Here is a 20,097-nt window from a genome sequence, read left to right on the forward strand (position 1 = left end):
ATTACTATCGTCGTTATTATTTTAATAGAAATATCATTGTTATTATAAAATATCATTATTACTATTATGTTAGTATTATCATTTTATCATAATAACATTTTTAGTAAATATAAATATTGTTATTTTTTTTATAGAATAATAATAATTATTATTACAAAATAATACAACTTTTACTTATTATTATTATGATCAATATTATTTTATCAAATAAATAGGGGATACAAAGATATTTTTCACCACGCGTAATATAATTACATTAATAATACTTACCACTATAGTTTTACGATATTAAGTGAACTTTATAAATTTTACTACTTAAGATATATAAAAGTATATTTTATCATATATAAACGTTAATATAGATTTTTATTAATAAATGACTTTTATTATTATAAAATCTAATAAATATATTTAAATATATAAAATGACTATAGTTAAGTTATATAATAAACACGTATAAATTTTAGAAGTCATTTTGGGTTAAGTTGACTTTTGTTGACTTTTGCATATTAGTCTCGAGCATTAGGATTGTGGTACACTATGACTTGACCAAAAATTGTTAGACAAATATTGAGCAACATATAAATATATATAATTAATATAGGTTCGTGAATCCGAGGCCAACCTTGCACTTGTTAAATGACGTTATATGTATTTTTACTACGAAATACAGTATGGTGAGTTTCATTTGCTCCCTTTTATATATATTTTTGGGACTGAGAATACATGCGCTATTTTTATAAATGTTTTACGAAATAGGCACAAGTACTAAAACTAATTCTATGTGGGTTTAAACCAGAAATATACCCTTAGCTTGGTAACATTAAACTACTTGTCTATGTACGGTAGGCGCGAATTCTAAAGATAGATCTATTGGGCCTGACAAACCCCATCCGGACTATGGGATGCTTTAGTACTTCGAGGTTATTTTAAACACACCTGATCTGGTGTACTTTAGAGGGTAAAACATGAACGTTAAGGCTTGTTACCGGGTGCCTACAACTTATAGAATACTTTTATACACTTGCGAGTGTACGGATATTTATAGAAATTGAAATCTTGTGGTCTATTACTATTACGGAAATGATGGATTATGATAAACTAATGAACTCACCAACCTTTTGGTTGACACTTTAAAGCATGTTTATTCTCAGGTATTAAAGAAATCTTCCGCTATGCATTAGCTCATTTTAAGGATATTACTTGGAGTCATTCAAGACATACTTTGAAACACGTTGCATTCGAGTCGTTGAGTTCATCAAGATTAATATTAAGTCAATTACAGTTGGATGTAATATGAAATGGTATGCATGCCGTCAATTTTTGATGTAAAGAAAGTTTGTCTTTTAAAAACGAATGCAATGTTTGTAAAACGTATCATATAGAGGTCAAATACCTCGCGATGTAATCAACTATTGTGAATCGTTTATAATGTATATGAACGGGTCCTTTCAGTTGGTATTAGAACGGTGGTCTTAGCGAACCAGGTCTTGCATTAGTGTGTCTAACTGATAGTTGTTAAGATGCATTAGTGAGTCTGGACTTCGACCGTATCTGCATGTCAAAAGTTTTGCTTATCATTTTTAGTCGGAAATCATCCACTTACCATCCTTAGGAAATTACCTGCTTATCATTCTTAAGTCTAGATGCGTTTTCCTACATTTATTGCATAATAGTGTATAGACGAATTCTTATCTTAGCATATCTGTTACTGTGAACTTTGAGTGACATCTTTCAAAGATTCCTCCGTAATTTATGGGATTTTGGTATTATATATACATATGTAAATTATGTATTGAAGAATACCAAATCTAATTTCTACAATCTATTTCATACCAAAAAATTCTTTCCCTGATCATACAAGATGGATCCCTCAACCAGTTCGAGTTCCTCGAATTCTGACAGCTATGCCGATATGGATTTCCACATGAGCTCCGAAAGCAGCGTGACCGGAATGGATCAACCAATTAGCCATCATCTATTCTGGATGAATTGGGGATGGGTTCGTAATCTACTTAACCATTGGAGACAAGAAGAAGGTGATCCCTTTCATCCACCACATTGCCCTCTTGGCAATGAACCTGAAACACTTACCGGCGAACCTGTCCGAAACACCATTTTCTCTCTCATTTCCAGAGTATCTCGTCATGATTATATACTACACCAAATTCTAGATCTTATTTATCCACTCGTCCGAACCGACAATCACCCCGGTGTAATAGAAGAAGTCAACGAGCTTCGCGCTCGGGTAGTGGCTTTGGAGAATATGGTGCAAAGGTTACAAACACCAGCAGCAGCACCAGCAGCATAACCAGTACCACCATCAACAACATCAACTGTACCATTACCACCACCAACAACAACCGCATCGCAAACATCAACTTCACAATCTGTCCCATGAGCATCGACGTCATACGCCATGTAGATACCAAGGAATACCACAACGATGAAGTATTGATTCATAACTTCATGGGGAAACATTCTACGACGATTATGTAATTTCTAAAGTTTAGAAATTATCTATCCTAGCCTTAACCATAAATCAAATGAGTTTAATTTAATATTAACTCATTAAATCAATATTACATCTGAAGAAATATACACATATATATTTCCATAAAGACTGTAATAAAATTCTTTTGTACAAAATATTAATTGTGAAATTTTTTTTAACGGGTAGGTAACACCCGAGAGATATATAAATTCACAATTAATATGTTACATTCTTCGAATCTGATTTAGCAAATCATCCATTATACTCCCTACTTTCACAACAATATACATTCTTTTATAGAAATCAAAACAACCATACTCATTCAAAATCTAATTACATATTCTGATTTTGAAATCTCAGAATTCGATTCAAGATATAACTGAAATCATCACTCTTAGATTCCTACATCTTTCAAAACTATACTTTGACTTCAAAACTGTCCTAGAACCTCATTTCTATTCATGGAACTCACAAAAATATTTGTATCATTCAAAATCTTAGAACATCATATGTATATTAACAATTACAATATGTGTTCAAACACTTCGAAATTCCTAAAGACATGCGAGATGATGATCCAACCACATATTACCCACTGTCATGCATCTGAAAAGCTCTCGAAACCAAAGTTATAGTTTAAAACGTATCCGTGTCAGATCCTTTGATATTTATTACCAAATATAATTTTTCAATCTCTTTCCAAAATAGACAGTTTTGTCACAGCTCCAGCAAATCACCTTCATTTGTTTATACGAATAAACCTTATTATAACAATTACCCCTTCATCATTGTTACCGAGGAACCTTTCATATCTCGACACATTAGCAGTAAACTTATCAACAACTTCATTAACCTTCGACTTAAGCCTCTCCGAAAAGCCACTATACTTATTCATTAAAACCTCATCATGTACTCACCTACATCCTGTAACAATAATTGTTACACCAACTACTGGGAATTAGCAAACAGTATTTTGAATTTCGCGACAATTTTACGTCAAAAGTTATACATATAACGTCTATCTCCTAGACTTACATACTTCGGATGTGAATTTTCTGAAAAACATCCCAAACTATGAACTAGTTCTCCGAAATTGGAAAAAATGCTGATGAAGCAGCAAAAACTGTAAACGACTTTAACAGTCAAAAGTTTGATGATAAAGAATAGTATGGTGGTAAAGCTGAGAAAAAGAGAAGGTTTGAAACTGGAAAACGGATTGAACAAACCATGAAGGAGGCTGTGGACAAATCACAAAGACTAAACCTGCCTTCAAAGGATCCAAATGATTCAGTGTATACTGAAATCGCTAGCAAACACCTTACTTCTTATTCTAAATCTTCACAGACAAATCTTCTTTATCATCCATATTATCGTATCTTTTATTATAATATCTTCGATATTCCTGAAGATATTTTCACAACTATTCTTATCCAAAATCTTTTATCTCTTCGCAATATCTGCGTTACAACATAAAAAGAAACTGTGTTAGTTTCTAAATTCTAAAAAAAAAAAAATTTGAATTTAAAATATGAATGTTTTTGAAGTAGTGTTGGGAACTGAAGCATGAGTTAGTATAATATAATGACACTTGATCAACGTGATTATATTATAGTAAGTCATGCTGAGTTTCTAATGGAACGTGATGATTCACAGAACATACCGTCATCATGTACTGTTTACACGACTCTTACATTCTACCCAATTTCCATACATATTAAGAACATATCATCTTGATAGCTCTATATTTTCGGATATTCTGGTAATTTGCCAAATCAAAATCGTGCCATATACACAACCGAGACCTTGCTTTGAGGCGTCACAATATATCACAAAATCATCATTCCCTTCAGGTAATGACAATATAGGTGCCGTAGTTAACTTTTTATTCAACAATTGAAATGCTTTTTCTTGTTCATCCTTCCATTCAAATTTCCTCCCTTTATGCGTTAACGCAGTCAAGGGTTTTTGCTATTTTGGAAAAATCTTGGATGAATCTCCTGTAATAACCAGCTAGCCCTAAAAATTGGCGTATGTGTTTCGGAGTTTTTGGGGTTTTCCACTTTTCAACGGTTTCAATTTTTGCCGGATCCACTTGAATACCTTCTTTATTCACTATGTGACCGAAGAATTGAACTTCTTCCAACCAAAATGCACACTTTGAAAACTTAGCGTACAGTTTTTCTTTCCTCAACAACTCTAGTTCTTCGCGCTCTTGGTCATTCTTTGAGTAAATAAGTATGTCATCGATGAAAACAATGACAAACTTGTCAAGGTATGGTCCACACACTCGGTTCATGAGGTCCATGAACACAGCTGGTGCGTTAGTCAATCCAATCGGCATAACCATAAACTCGTAATGACCGTAACGCGTCCTAAAAGCAGTCTTCGGAATATCATCCTCCTTCACCCGCATTTGATGATATCCAGAACGTAAATCAATCTTCGAATAAACCGACGAGCCTTATAGTTGATCAAATAAGTCATCGATTCTCGGTAGTGGGTAACGGTTCTTGATGGTAAGTTTGTTCAACTCTCGGTAGTCGATACACAACCTAAGTTGTGTATCATCCTTCTTCTTGACAAACAAAACAGGAGCTCCCCATGGTGATGTGCTTGGTCGAATGAAACCACGCTCTAAAAGTATTCTTTCATTTCGCTGGGTGCGAGTCTATATTGAGCACGAGCTATTGGTACAGCTCCTGGTACAAGGTCTATTTGAAATTCAACGGATCGATGTGGGGGTAATCCCGGTAATTCTTTCGGAAATACATCGGGAAATTCTTTTGCGACAGGAACATCACTGATGTTCTTTTCTTCAGGTTTAACTTCCTTGATGTGTGCTAGAATGATGTAACAACCTTTTCTTATTAGTTTTTGCGCCTTCAAACTACTAATAAGATTAAATTTCGCATTGTTCTTTTCTCCGTACACCATTAAAGGTTTTCCCTTTTCACGCATAATGCGAATCGCATTTCTGTAACAAACGACCTCTGCTCTCACCTTTTTCATCTAGTCCATACCAATTATTACATCAAAAATCCCTAACTCGACTGGTATTAAATCAATTTTAAACGTTTCATCCCCTAGTTTAATTTCTCTATCCCGACATATATTATCTGCTGAAATTAATTTACCGTTTGCTAATTCGAGTAAAAATTTACTATCCAAAGGCGTCAATGGGCAACTTAACTTAGCATAAAAATCTCTACTCATATAGCTTCTATCTGCACCCGAATCAAATAAAACATAAGAAGATTTATTATCAATAAGAAACGTACCCGTAACAAGCTCCGGGTCTTCCTGCGCTTTTCCGTATTAATACTGAAAACTCTTCCGCGGCCCTGCCCATTAGTATTCCCCTGATTCGGGCAATTACTTCTAATGTGGCCCGGTTTTCCACATCCATAACAAACAAAGGCGGCATTACTTGTTTCGCCACTATTTGTTCCTTTAGTTCTGTTAAACTTTGGTCCGTAGACCTCACACTTTTTCGCACCATGGCCAGTTCTTTTACACTTAGTGCAAAATGTCGTGCAGAACCCATTCTGGTGGTACTCTTCACACCTTTGGCATTTTTGGTTTTTGTTGCCGTTGTTGTTATTGAGGTTGTTGTTGGAATTGTTATTGTTGTTGGAACGGTTGTTGTTGTTGTTAGGACGTTTGTTGTAGTTATTGTTGAGATTGAGGTTATTGTTGCGATTGTTGTTACGGTTGTGGTTGTAATTGTTATTGTTGTTGTATTGGTGACCCTTGTCACTGGTTTCTTCCCACTTTCTCTTGAGTTATTTCGTGTTGGCTTCTTCAGCCGCCTGCTCTTTAATTCTTCCCTCAATATAATTTATGAGTTTATGAGCCATTCGACTTGCCTTTTGTATGGAAGCGGGCTCGTGTGAACTAACATCTTCTTGATTCCTTACTGGTAACCCTTTTATAAATGCGTCGATCTTCTCTTCTTCATCTTCGAACGTTCCTGGACATAATAGGCACAACTCTGTGAATCGTCGTTCATATGTGGTAATGTCGAACCCTTGTGTTCGTAACTCTCTAAGCTCTACCTTGAGCTTATTAACTTCGTTTCTAGGACGGTACTGCTCGTTCATCAATTGCTTGAATGCCGACCACGGTAATGCGTAAGCAGCATTTTGCCCTACCTGTTCAAGATAGGTGTTCCACCACGTTAATGCAGTACCTGTGAAGGTATGCGTAGCGTACTTAACTTTGTCCTCTTCAGTACACTTACTTATGGCAAACACCGATTCAACTTTCTCAGTCCACCGTTTCAATCCAATTGGTCCTTCAGTTCCATCAAATTCCAAAGGTTTGCAGGCAGTGAATTCTTTGTAGGAGCATCCTACACGATTTTTTGTGGAATTAGTTCCACTGCTAGATCCAGAGTTATTGTTATTTTGCATCGCAGCCTGTACAGCGGCTATGTTTGCTGCAAGGAAAACACGGAAGTCTTCCTCGCTCATGTTCAAATTCTGACGAGTCGCCGGTACCACTTCCTTCAAAAATAGCCAAAAGAATTGAGTTAATCATATAGAATTTAAGAGTAGTCAATAGTATCTCGTAGCATTATATGAACTTATTTATAAAAGCTTTTTCTTCATATTAGCATTTTATAGTTTTAATTCGGGTAGTACCTACCCGTTAAGTTCATACTTACTAGCTACTATACAACTCAACTACTACGCTTCTATATGAAAAACTTATTACAATAATATTTCGCGTTCAAACCTTTATACAATATTTTACAAACTTACAATACCACCAATATACATATAGGATGAAATATAGCACATAATATCTTTGCTATTCAGCAGCTATAAAGGCAATTCTAGTTAATACGCAAGTTGTTCAGCAAAGGCAATAAAGACACGTAATTCATAAGTCCAAAAACAGGTCATGCATTCTGTTTTTACTAAAACAACTTCCCATCCTTGGTCTTGTGGAAAGTAACCGTTATGACCATTGGCTAGGCAGCATGTTGTAATGTCGTCAAAAGGACGAGGGTTTCGTAATGCCCAACAGCCTCGTAGCAATCTAAAAACCTTGTTTCTCACCTCAACTACTGAATCCGTCACTTGTGGAAAGGTTTTATTTAAAAGTTGTAATCCGATGTTCTTTTTCTCACTTTGATAAGAAGCGAACATCACTAACCCATAAGCATAACATGCTTCTTTATGTTGCATGTTAGAAGCTCTTTTTAACTCGCGAAATCCTATGTTGGGATATGTTGAGTCAAAATAGGTTCTTAACCCGTAGCGTAAAATTGCATTTGGGTTCCCCGCATTTAACGCTTTAAAGAAAACACAGCGTAACTTACGGTCTCCCCAATGTGATATACCCCACCTATCAAAGAAAAGCCTTTTATAAACTAAGGCATTTCTGGAAAGTCTTTCAAATGTTTGACAAGTTAATTTCGCCATAACTAAATGTGCTGATGAATTCCGACCGACTCTAGACAAGATTTCCTCAATCATATCCTCTGGCAGGTCTTCTAAAATATTCGGTTGTCTACCCTTAACGTCCATTTTGTTTTTATACTGTAAAATAGACAAGGATTAGATTCGCAAAAGATAAATAACAAACAATACAAGCAATTTTTACATAGAACATAAAAGTACAAGCACCCTACAATACATATAATACACAACATGATTACAACTCCCTAATATGAATCACTAGTTTCTTCTTCTTCGGACTTGGTTCGCTTTCCTAATTTTCTAGGGATATATGGTGTTCCTCTAATACGAGCCGTCGTTTTTCACAATGGTTTAGAAAAACCTGGTGGTTTAGAGGTTCCCGGGTTATTGTTACACTTTAGGAAATACGGATGTTGCCGATACATATAAAGCTCATAGGGGTTGGAATCAGGTTTCTCTATTTTTATACCTTTTCCCTTATTATTTTCTTTTGCTATATTAAATTGGGTCGAGGTAATTTCTATAACATCATCGGAATCCTCATCGGGATCCGATTCATCGGAAAATTGGTAATCTTCCCAATATTTTGCTTCCTCGGCGGAAACACCATTGACCATTTTTAACTTTGGTCCGTTGGTTGAGGATTTTCTTTTATTTAAACGATTTACTGTAGGTATCAATATTTCTTCCTCCGGAACCTCTTCTTCTTCTTCCGGTTCCTCCTCTTCCGATTCCTCCTCTTCTGGTTCCTCTTCTTCTGGTTCCTCCTCTTCCGGTTTCTCTTCGGGAATTTGTGAATCTTCCCAAAGTATATTCGACTCTTTATTCTTATTAGGTGAGTCGATGGGATTTGTACTAGTGGTAGACATCTATCACACAATATCAAATACATTAAGAGGTTAATATATCACATAATAATTACATGTTAATAATATATAGTTTCCAACAAAAAAGTTAAGCAATCGTTTTTTTTTTTTTGAAGAAAAACACGGTCGAAGTCCAGACTCACTAATGCATCCTAACAAACTCGGTAAGACACACTAATGCAAAAATTCTGGTTCTCTAAGACCAACACTCTGATACCAACTGAAATGTCTCGTTCATATTGATTATAAACGTTCCATATTAATTGATTTCGTCGTGAGATTTTGACCTCTATATGAGACGTTTTTCAAAGACTGCATTCATTTTTAAAACAACCATAACCTTTATTTTATCGATAAAGGTTTAAAAAGCATTACGTAGATTATCAAATAATGATAATCTAAAATATACCGTTTACACACGACCATTACATAATGGTTTACAATAAGAATATATTACATCAAAAATAAGTTTCTTGAATGCAGTTTTTACATAATATCATACAAGCATGGACAACAAATCTTGTCCTTATTTTAGTATGCAACAGCGGAAGCTCTTAATAATCACCTGAGAATAAACATGCTTAAAACGTCAACAAAAATGTTGGTGAGTCATAGGTTTAACCTATATATTATCAAATCATAGTAATAGACCACAAGATTTTATATTTCAATATACATCCCATACATAGAGATAAAAATCATTCATATGGTGAACACATGGTAACCGACATTAACAAGATGCATATAGAATATCCCCATCATTCCGGGACACCCATCAGACATGATAAAATCGAAGTACTAAAGCATTCCAAATTCCAGAATGGGGCTTGTTGGGCCCGATAGATCTATCTTTAGGATTCGCGTCAATTTGGGAGTCTGTTCCCAAATTCTTAGGCTACCAAGCTAAAAAGGGGCATATTCAGCTTCGATCATTCACCCATATAATGTAGTTTCATTTAATTGTGTCTATTTCGTAAAACATTTATAAAATTACATGTATTCTCATCCCAAAATATTAGATTTTTAAAAGTGGGACTATAACTCACTTTCACAGATTTTTACTTCATCGGGAAGTAAGACTTGGCCACTGGTCGATTCACGAACCTATAACAAATATGTACATATATATCAAAGTATGTTCAAAATATATTTACAACATTTTTAATACGTTTTACTGTTTTAAGTTTATTAAGTCAGCTGTCCTCGTTAGTAACCTACATCTAGTTGTCCATAGTTTAATGTACAGAAATAAATCGATATATATATATTATCTTGAATCAATCCATGACCCAGTGTATACACGTCTCAAGCCAGATCACAACTCAAAGTATATATATTTTTGGAATCAACCTCAACCCTGTATAGCTAACTCCAACATTACTGCATATAGAGTGTCTATGGTTGTTCCAAATAATATATATAGATAGGTCGATATGATATGTCAAAACATTTGCATACGTGTCTATGGTATCCCAAGATTACATAATATATTAGAATACATGTATAATACAATATAAGTTAGCTAGGATATGATTAATATAGATTTGTTACCAATTTTCACGTAGCTACAACAAGCAAAAATATCCAATCTTGTTTTACCCATAACTTCTTCGTTTTAAATCCGTTTTGAGTTTTTCAAGTTGCTATGGTTTCATATTGAACTTAAGTTTATGAATCTAAACAGAAAAAGTATAAGTTTATAGTCGGAAATATAGGTTACAAGTCATTTTTTTAAAGGTAGTCATTTCAGTCGAAAGAACGACGTCTAGATGACCATTTTGGAAAACATACTTCCACTTTGAGTTTAACCATTATTTTTGGATATAGTTTCATGTTCATAAGAAAAATCATTTTCCCAGAAGAACAACTTTTAAATCAAAGTTTATCATAGTTTTTAATTAACTAACCCAAAACAGCCCGCGGTGTTACTACGACGGCGTATATCCGGTTTTACGGTGTTTTTCGTGTTTTTCGTGTTTTTCGGTTTTAAATCATTAAGTTAGCATATCATATAGATATAGAACATGTGTTTAGTTGATTTTAAAAGTCAAGTTAGAAGGATTAACTTTTGTTTGTGAACAAGTTTAGAATTAACTAAACTATGTTCTAGTGATTACGAGTTTAAACCTTCGAATAAGATAGTTTTATATATATGAATCGAATGATGTTATGAACATCATTACTACCTCAAGTTTAGTAGGTAAACCTACTGGAAGTGACAAGAAATGATCTAGCTTCAAAGGAACTTGGATGGCTTGAATGTTCTTGAAGTAGGATCATGACACAAAACAAGTTCAAGTAAGATTTTTACTCGAATTAAGATAGTTTATAGTTATAGAAATTGAATCAAAGTTTGAATATGAATATTACCTTGAATTAGAAAGATAACCTACTGTAAATAACAAAGGTTTCTTGATCTTAGATGATTACTTGGAATGGATTAGAAAGCTTGGAAGTAAACTAGTAAACTTGAAAGGATTTTCGAAGTGTTCTTAAAGTGTTCTTCCTAAGATGATTATAGCTTGATTCTTGAAGTAATTTTTGATGAAGATGATGATTAGCTACTGGAAAAATTCGTTCAAGAGTGTGTGTGTGTGTGTGTGTGTGTGTGTGTGTGTGTGTGTGTGTTGAGAGAGAATTAGAAAGAGAATTGGAAGTTAAATGGAGTGAATGATGAGTGGTAAGTGGTGAGTGGTGAGTGGGGTTAAAAGGAGTTCTAGTTAGTTGACTAGTTCATGGTAGAAGTTAAAATTGATTAGTCATGCATGACATAATCAAGAGTGGAATCCCATGCTAGTTACTATTGGTATATACCCATAGTAAGTACGTCTAGTAGCTGTGTATAATACGGGTATGAATACGACTAGAATTCTCGATGAAAAAAGAATTGGAATGTAACTGTAACCATTTTCGTTAAGTATGAGTGTTTTGATATATGTCTTGAAGTCTTCCAAAAGTATATTAACACATCTAAATACACTACATGTATATACATTTTAACTGAGTCATTAAGTCATCGTTAGTCGTTACATGTAAGTGTTGTTTTGAAACCTTTAAGTTAACGATCTCATTTAATGTTGTTAACCCATTGTTTATTATATCTAATGAGATGTTAAATTATTATATTATCATGATATTATGATATATTAATATATCTTAATATGATATATATACATTTAAATGTCGTTACAACGATAATCGTTACATATATGCCTCGTTCGAAATCCTTAAATTAGTAGTCTTGTTTTTACATATGTAGTTCATTGTTAATATACTTAATGATATGTTTACTTATCATAATACCATGTTAACTATATATATATATATATATATATATATATATATGACATCATATAGTTTTTACAAGTTTTAACGTTCGTGAATTACCGGTCAACTTGGGTGGTCAATTGTCTATATAAAACCTATTTCAATTATTCAAGTCTTAACAAGTTTGATTACTTAACATGTTGGAAACACTTAATCATATAAATATCAATTTCATTTAATATATATAAACATGAAAAAGTTCGGGTCACTACAGTAAATTTCACAGAGTTCTAAAGAAGAAAAGTATAATAATGGTTGCAACAAAAGTTATAAATGCAAACAACCCTACCAAAACTTTTGCATATAGTTATGTGTCTTTGAAGGTTTGAGGATGCACTGATGTTATTTTGGAACTTTAACCGATTACGTAAAGAACCACCAACCACAACCAATAACACAGACTTGAGCAAACAAATAGCGAACAACCTGAAACAGATACAAAACAAACAAACATAAGAGTTACTCATTACCATAACATTGCAGATGAGGAATCCGTAACTACAGCAGGATAATAGGTACAGGTAGAGGGAACTAATCTTTCAGGATCATAGGACTCCACCACCAACACTAATTACTTTTATCTTAGCTTTCATTATAACCATTGGAGCTTGTTGAATCCCTCAATATCATAGAAACTTTCATGTTTAGACGCAGGTTTAGTAACTTATCTATATTATTAAAAACTCATTGATATTATGCAAATTTGACATATATTTAACTTGTAGGTCATAACAAATCATGTGGATTCTATCCGAGAAAACATATTTATCAACAACCATCTTCAAAGATGTAATACCCCGTCATAATCCACTAACGGCGTATTAACTCTGGTCCCAATGCTTGGCTTGACTTCTACATAACAGTAATGTTCTACAGCGGAATCAACTAATACCTGAGATAAAAAATGTAAAACGGATCAACATAAAGTTGAGTGGATCTACAGGTTTGAGTAAATAGTTCTCGTATGTTTCATAAAACAGTTTCCATAAATCGTTTTGTCAAAAATCATTTCTCAAAATCGTTTATCTGAATAAACAGCTAAGGTTTAATCTCAAAAGTTTGCATATAGCAAATGCTAAGTAATAAACTGTTTGTAAGATGTCAAGTTTCAACTGTGAGTGACATCAAAAAGTTCTTTTTGTTTCATATGTTTGTAGACATTAACATGTCTAGTTCAAGTTTGTAAACATCATCTTTAAGTAACATTCATCGTAAGTTAGGCCACGAGATTTCTGAAAAGCTTCGTAATAATATACACTTATCATGAGCACTTGATTATAAAGCTTTAACCTTTGCGTAGGCCGAGCCCACGTCTTCAGTTTACCCTATCATTGCGCTACACCGATCAAGTGTACGAGTAACAACAGAATAGATGCCTGTTATATTTTAGGCGAGGTTTGCCAAACCTAACGGTACCGTCCCTATAAGTCGAGCTTACAAAGTAACTAATATAATCAAGCTAAGGGATTTTTGATCTGAACTCATATGTATATTCTTGGTAAGTTACTCGTGCCTAGTGCGTAAAACATTTGAAAAATAGTTTAAGAAACAATTTCGAAAGTAGCATGTATCTCATCCCAAAAATGTTGATGAAAAAGGGACTGTAGACTCACCTTAGCAAAAGCACCTGAAATATCTTAGCAAAACGTACAGTAGTCGAACACTCTCGACCGAACAACGCAACATAATCATGTAAGTCATCTTAAGTATACACATATAGGTCATACTATGCCCGCCCATAGTGTACGCAAAGTCCTAGTGCTCAGACTGACTCAACAAACAAGCAAAAGTCAACTAATCTAAACAAGTCAACCAAAGTCAACCCTAAAGTCAACTCGGTCAAAGTGGTCAACTAAAGTCAAACACTCAGTAGGTCATACAAACATGATCAATAAGTCAAACCTAGGTCAAGTATCACTTTACAAGTCATAATTAAGCATATTGCACTTTTGCACCTTAAAGCATGCCTTAGAAATTCGTACATCGTAGAAAGATCCAACTATAGCTCATAGCACATAAATCATTAAATAATGAACAACTCCAGATCATAACTACACTTAAAATCGATTCCAAAAAGTCCGGCCAAAGCCTCATACGATAAATAAAAGTCCAATATCAGAAAGGGTCTAATCATAGCTCATTACAGAAATTTCTGCCCGCGCGTCAGTTTTTAAACATTTTTCATAAAATATAGAAAATATATTTTGACGAACGGCCAATTGGAGTCATCTCAAAACATCTCAAAGTTTTAATGATAAAATAATCATAAACATTTCTTTATCCAATTTGCACAGTTTTAAAAACCTTTACAGACTCATCAGTTTTTAATCATCAACCGGACACATCACGTAGACGAGCATATATCTAATGGCAAATCACGTTCTCGCAAGTTTTCATACAAATGAAACATGTCAAGGAACACTTAAAATAACATAATCCATAATATCAAAGTCTCAATCAATTCCTAGTTCACTCTAGCAATTTTTATGTAACTTTGAAAAACGATTCAGCTCATTTTAAAAATCAAATCTTCGTTTTGACATAACGGGAGCATTACATAACCTTTTGACGCAAATCTTAGGTCTAAATTGCATAACTTTTCACAAGGAATATAGTAGTACACTTTATATAAACTAAAACATAAAGCATGCAACTCAGAAAATTCGTATATCATGCAAACCCTAACGAAAACTTCGATTAAGCATATCTTAAGCATACGATAACGAAATCATGCAAAATCAAAGTCCAAACTCAATAGTTTTTCGATCTCTATCCATCTAGATAATTATCCAAGATCAGTTCATAAGTCAATTTTATCAGATCATTAAAATACAAATTCGTTTTTCATGCAAACAACGTCAATCGAGCAATTAAACGATAAACGATAACACAAGACATCATTAATTGAGCACTAGACTTGATACACTATGTAATTGAACAAAAATCAGATCTAATAAGTTTAGGGTTATCAATTATACCTTAAAAACACAAATTGCAAGCATGTACGCGTGTAGAACGACAAAAGCAACAACTTTGAAGCACGTGACTTGTTCTAATTTTGAAGTTTGATGATTGTGTGCTTGGGGGCTGAGATCGACGTGAATAGGGGATGGGGAAGAGGGAAAAGTCGACCAAAAAGGGTTAGGGTAGAATGTAGTGATAAATTTCCTTTTATAGTCTAGTCATTAGGGCCTAATTAAAAGACTAGTGATAATCTTAGCCCAACACAAGTCCACTAAGGGGTGGGGGAAGTATTCGGCCGAATGGCCCTTTAAAGGGGGTCCATAGGCTCACAAATGTTGCTAGACAAGTTTCCTAAGTGTACTCATTAAGTGTCGTTAGCCGAAAACGCAAACCGGATCGATAAACGTTAATTTCTCGCGTTTTTAATCTATATAAATTATAATAAATTGAAAGTATGTTTAAAATATAATAATTACATAAAATAATAATTAAAAGTGAAATACCATTCGTTTCATTATTTTCTTGTACGCGCGTGGTCCGTTTTGAGTGCCGTTAACCGTACCGGATCTCCGGAACGTTAACTAGTTGTTAAAACGCATCCCACCAAGTTTAATTCATTAAATATATAATAAATTAAATATGTTTTTCATAAAGTCAATAATTATTATAAATAATTATTTTATCGTTTTTCTGAATTCCGTAAATTGAAAAGCTTTCTAGGCGATTATCTTAATCTTGTCGTTTTCTAGGTATTTCGTTATCCGAAACAAGTTCATCAATTAATATAACCATATTAATTCAAGTAATCCACTAGGATCAAGTATGCATTTAAATCAATTAAACACATAAAGTTCTAAGTAATCACCGTTAAATACTTAACGGAAAAGTAACGTCAGTAACGGAAAAAGTTGGGTTGTTACAAAAGAATTCACTCTTCCACCGAAAACAGTTACTTTGGCTATCGAATTTCATGATTCTAATGGAATTATTAAGGGTGATATACATGTTGCCATTTAGACTTGTTAAATGAAGAAGCTTCGAACCCTGCATTAACCATTCAGGCTTGCCTGAGTGGCCATCGAGTTGCCCAATGAAGCACACCACCCGGGTTCAATTCCTGGCTATGCCAAATTGTTCAAAAAGAGTGTGTGACTAGAGGGTGCGCATAATGCGCAACTCACCCGGTACCAGGTCTCGCGCTCGGGGGGCTTGATTACCCGAGGTTTTTACCTTCTATGGGGGAGCCAATGTGCTCGTTCATATGAGGGTTTCCTCGCTTACCCAAAAAAATGAAGAAGCTAAAATTCTCATAGAATAACATGTTCATAAACAAACAAAGAGATGGGTAAATCATAAATTAAGCTAACATTTAATCCACCTAAAGCTAATCAATTTGACAACGATTTAATTTTGTAAGAATGATGGTAATCAAAAATTGAGCAGAATAACATAAACAATAGTCACAACTCACAAACTTTATGAGTAGAAATAATAACCATAAGAAAAAAAAATTTGCTTTTAAAATAAAAAAAAGTCCCTAAATTTTAAAGTGCGCATGTCTTTATGAGTAGAAATAAGAACCCTAAACATCCCTAAATTTCAAAATGGGTATGTGAAAATTGTGTGTAGATTGAGAGACTGATAGTGAATTTTATTGCTTATGTTTCACTCACTTGGTTTACATCTACTTACTTCAAAGTAGCAAACGACACACTATAAATGGATTTTACAAATAAATATTAATAAGTTAATAAGAAAAGAGTTAATTGGCATTCACATTTATCTGTTAATACTAGTTTATAACCCGCGAATTCGCGGGACTTTAAAATAAAACTTTTGTATTACATTATATATATATATATATATATATATATATATATATATATATATATATATATATATAGGTGCAATTATGTTTTCGGCCTTATGTTTAATCATCAATATCCTTGAATACAGGTTGCGTTATTGAAGAAAAACGCTTAGCATTACAAAAATACCCAGATCCTTACACTTAACATTAAAATGTTGTTTCGTCCGTTTTTCTTAGCTCCTTGACATTGTGCCATAACCACCTATGTATTCGGTAAGGGATAACTAAACAACTTGTTAAAAAGGGGCATGGATAGTTTTTATATAACCACCTAAGACCTATATAGCTTGTTACCTGAACCTTCTTCCTGTATAATATATGACGTGGGACTAAAGGAAACTATAATGAGGCATTTAGAACCTTCAAATGTTTAACCCCTTATTGATATTTTGCATCTTCTGGTCAGAAGTTGGTTTTAGCCACTTCTTCATATGAGATGACCATAAATCTTTCCTAAACAAAGGAGTTCAATGTGCCATTCAGAGTAAATTTCATGCATATCAACACATTTAAAAGGGAAAAAAAACTATTATGCAATATGGTAGCAGGGACGATGTTTTGCACTAAGGGTATAAGGACTATAAAGATATGCACATACATTATATATATTTTGTATGTAATGATTTTGTTTAATAGAGATATCCTATATGAAGTTGTGGGCTGCTTCGGAATGAAGTTCCTACTGCTAGGAGCAGCTACAACCTTTTTAGCAGCCTCAATTGCCAAAGGAAATCGATTACCCCGGTAGTTAAGATTTCAAATTTATAAACTATGGAAGTCCATAATATACGTTATTCTCTGCAACATCTTTTAACTATGTTGACATTTTAATATAATGCTTTTTTAGTAAGTTATTGGGTATTACCTGGCCAAAGTTGCCTCAAGGTCTATTTCTTCTTCGTGGTTGAAGTCTTCATTAAACTTTGCCTCTAATCTTCAAGAGTTACGTGCCACCTAATAAAGGTAGTCAGTTACCACAAGTTTTGGTCAAGTGATATTTAATACGTGTTTTTGACCTTTCTTAACACAAGGACACAAGTAACCGTGTTATAGTCATCATAGCCCTTTATTATCTTTTGTATAGAATATGGGTAATGTGACTTGTGACATGGTTTCTACATTATTTACACCCCTGAAATCGCCATTGCTATCTCAGTACTTCCATGACTGTAAAGACAGATAGACAGATATTTGTATAATAACATAGAAAACTTAAGATAATACTTTCCTTAAACTTTTATTTTTTAAGTTGGACGCAATAATCAGTCAACTCAATAAAGTATAATACTTGGAAATTGATAACAAAAAACAAACCAATCAGATTACAAAGTATTTTAACCGTATAAAGAACAAGTCTTAAATGAAAAGTTATAAATATGATATCATACTTAGTTGGGTATGGCTAAAAATAGTTGTTTAAGGATCATCACCCATAATTATTAGTTCCAAGAATACCTATTTGTTTCCTTCAATATATCATCCTCCTAAAACCATCAGTGTTGGCATCTCAATCCTCTGGAGGAAAACATACCATACATTATTCTACTAAACAACTTATATATTAATTATATTTTTAATATGTACAGCTACTTACCAATATATGCAGTCTGAGTGGTAACAGAGGATCATATCACATAATACAATACTGAATCTATACTGCTAAAAGCACAAATTGAACGACTAAGCTAATCAATAATCCCATCTGACCCGTTTCAACCTGTGACATAAATACCATTTTGGCATATCTTATCATGATGTGAGTAACTTGTCGATAATAAAAGATCAAGTAAATTATGTATTGATGAATTAAGCTCCTGTGAAGAAGCTAATAACAGACATATTTTGGGATTAACCTTCCTACGACCCGCTCATTTAGGCACCTTATATTATTACTTCCATTATGTTGAACCCAAGAATGAGTAATGTGGAAATAATCCCACCTAACATGTTTCTACCTGTAACACTAATACCCTTTTTGACCATTCATAACACCCGCCCATTTTCCACCTTAAATCATTACTTCCATTATGGTATATCTAAAACCAAAGACGATAAGAAAAAGTACAGATTGAACTCGACTGTTCAAAAGAGCCTAATAGATCAATGGACCTACCTTATCCAAAATAGTCTATAAATTACTACAATAGGTTGTTCAAGAGAGTAACCTAATCCTTGCTGCTACGACAACATAGATTCATATGCAGCTATTTGGTGAAAACTACGACAACATAGATTCATATGTTTTGTTTATCTAAGACTACAAAGAAGCGATACGTTGCGAATAACATAATCATAAACGAAATAACTATGAGCTTAGTAACTCCTTCTTGAATGTCTACAAATGCGTTAAAGTCGCTAATACAACTTAAACCCCTTTTTTAAAATGCAATGATTTATATCTAGTCTGATAACATGGCAAGATTGTTTTAATGATTGCAAATAACACATTTTAACCAATCTGATAACATGGCAGGTATGGAAATCGAAATTAGGGCAAACACATACTGATTTAAGAAAACAGTACACAAAAACGCTAATTCAAAAAAAAAAAAAAAAAAAAAAAAAAAAAGTTAAAAACGCACCTTGAAATTAGGGCAAAATTTCGCAGATACCTTCATATTGGGATTACGATCATCAGGATTTTGAAGACTGAGTCGACAATATTTGTAATGAAGGGCTGCAACGGCAATTGATCGTTTGCAGCATTCAAAATGGCTATTGGAATGAATCGCTGATTGGAGTATTAAAAAAAAATTAAAATCGCAGCTATGATTTATCTGATTTAGAGCAACCGATCAAATTAGATTTTTGAAGGGTGCAAACTTTGATTGGAGAATCATTCATGATCGTGTAATTAACAAAAGCACGAACATCAGGATTACGAAGGCTGCAATGGTATTCTGTGGAATGAAGCGTTGATTTTTTTCAAAAAAGTCTTTGATCTTGTAATTTGAAAGTAAGAAGCGTCCAGGGTTATAGTTGTAATTGGCTTGGGAGCGTGACGTTTTTGATCAAGGAGGAGCGTACACTTTTTTTTAAGGGCCCGGATTAAAAGGTTTTCTTTCATCTAGGGAGAGTTTCTTCCGGCTAGGATTTTTTAAAGTTTTGTAATTTATCTATAGATAAAAAAGAGAGAGATTGAATTGAACT

At 33.6% G+C, this 20,097-nt stretch overlaps 1 long non-coding RNA gene across 3 annotated transcripts; it reads right to left on the reverse strand.

Annotated features, from left to right (window-relative positions):
• Window positions 1-12,318: 12,318 nt before the first annotated feature.
• On the reverse strand, window positions 12,319-19,846 carry LOC139858760 (uncharacterized). 3 transcript variants are annotated; one of them, XR_011763061.1, is made up of 5 exons: window positions 19,530-19,846; window positions 18,542-18,664; window positions 18,403-18,462; window positions 17,813-17,901; window positions 12,319-12,539 (listed from the first exon to the last, which is right to left on the reverse strand). It is a non-coding gene; the product is annotated as an uncharacterized lncRNA (long non-coding RNA). The 3 variants fall into 3 exon arrangements; XR_011763060.1 differs by having other exon boundaries at window positions 12,319-13,005; XR_011763062.1 differs by lacking the exon at window positions 12,319-12,539 and adding an exon at window positions 17,078-17,400.
• Window positions 19,847-20,097: the final 251 nt, after the last annotated feature.

The sequence above is a fragment of the Rutidosis leptorrhynchoides genome, chromosome 7 (assembly GCF_046630445.1).
Source record: "Rutidosis leptorrhynchoides isolate AG116_Rl617_1_P2 chromosome 7, CSIRO_AGI_Rlap_v1, whole genome shotgun sequence".
In the NCBI taxonomy this organism is placed as follows: Eukaryota; Viridiplantae; Streptophyta; class Magnoliopsida; order Asterales; family Asteraceae; genus Rutidosis; species Rutidosis leptorrhynchoides.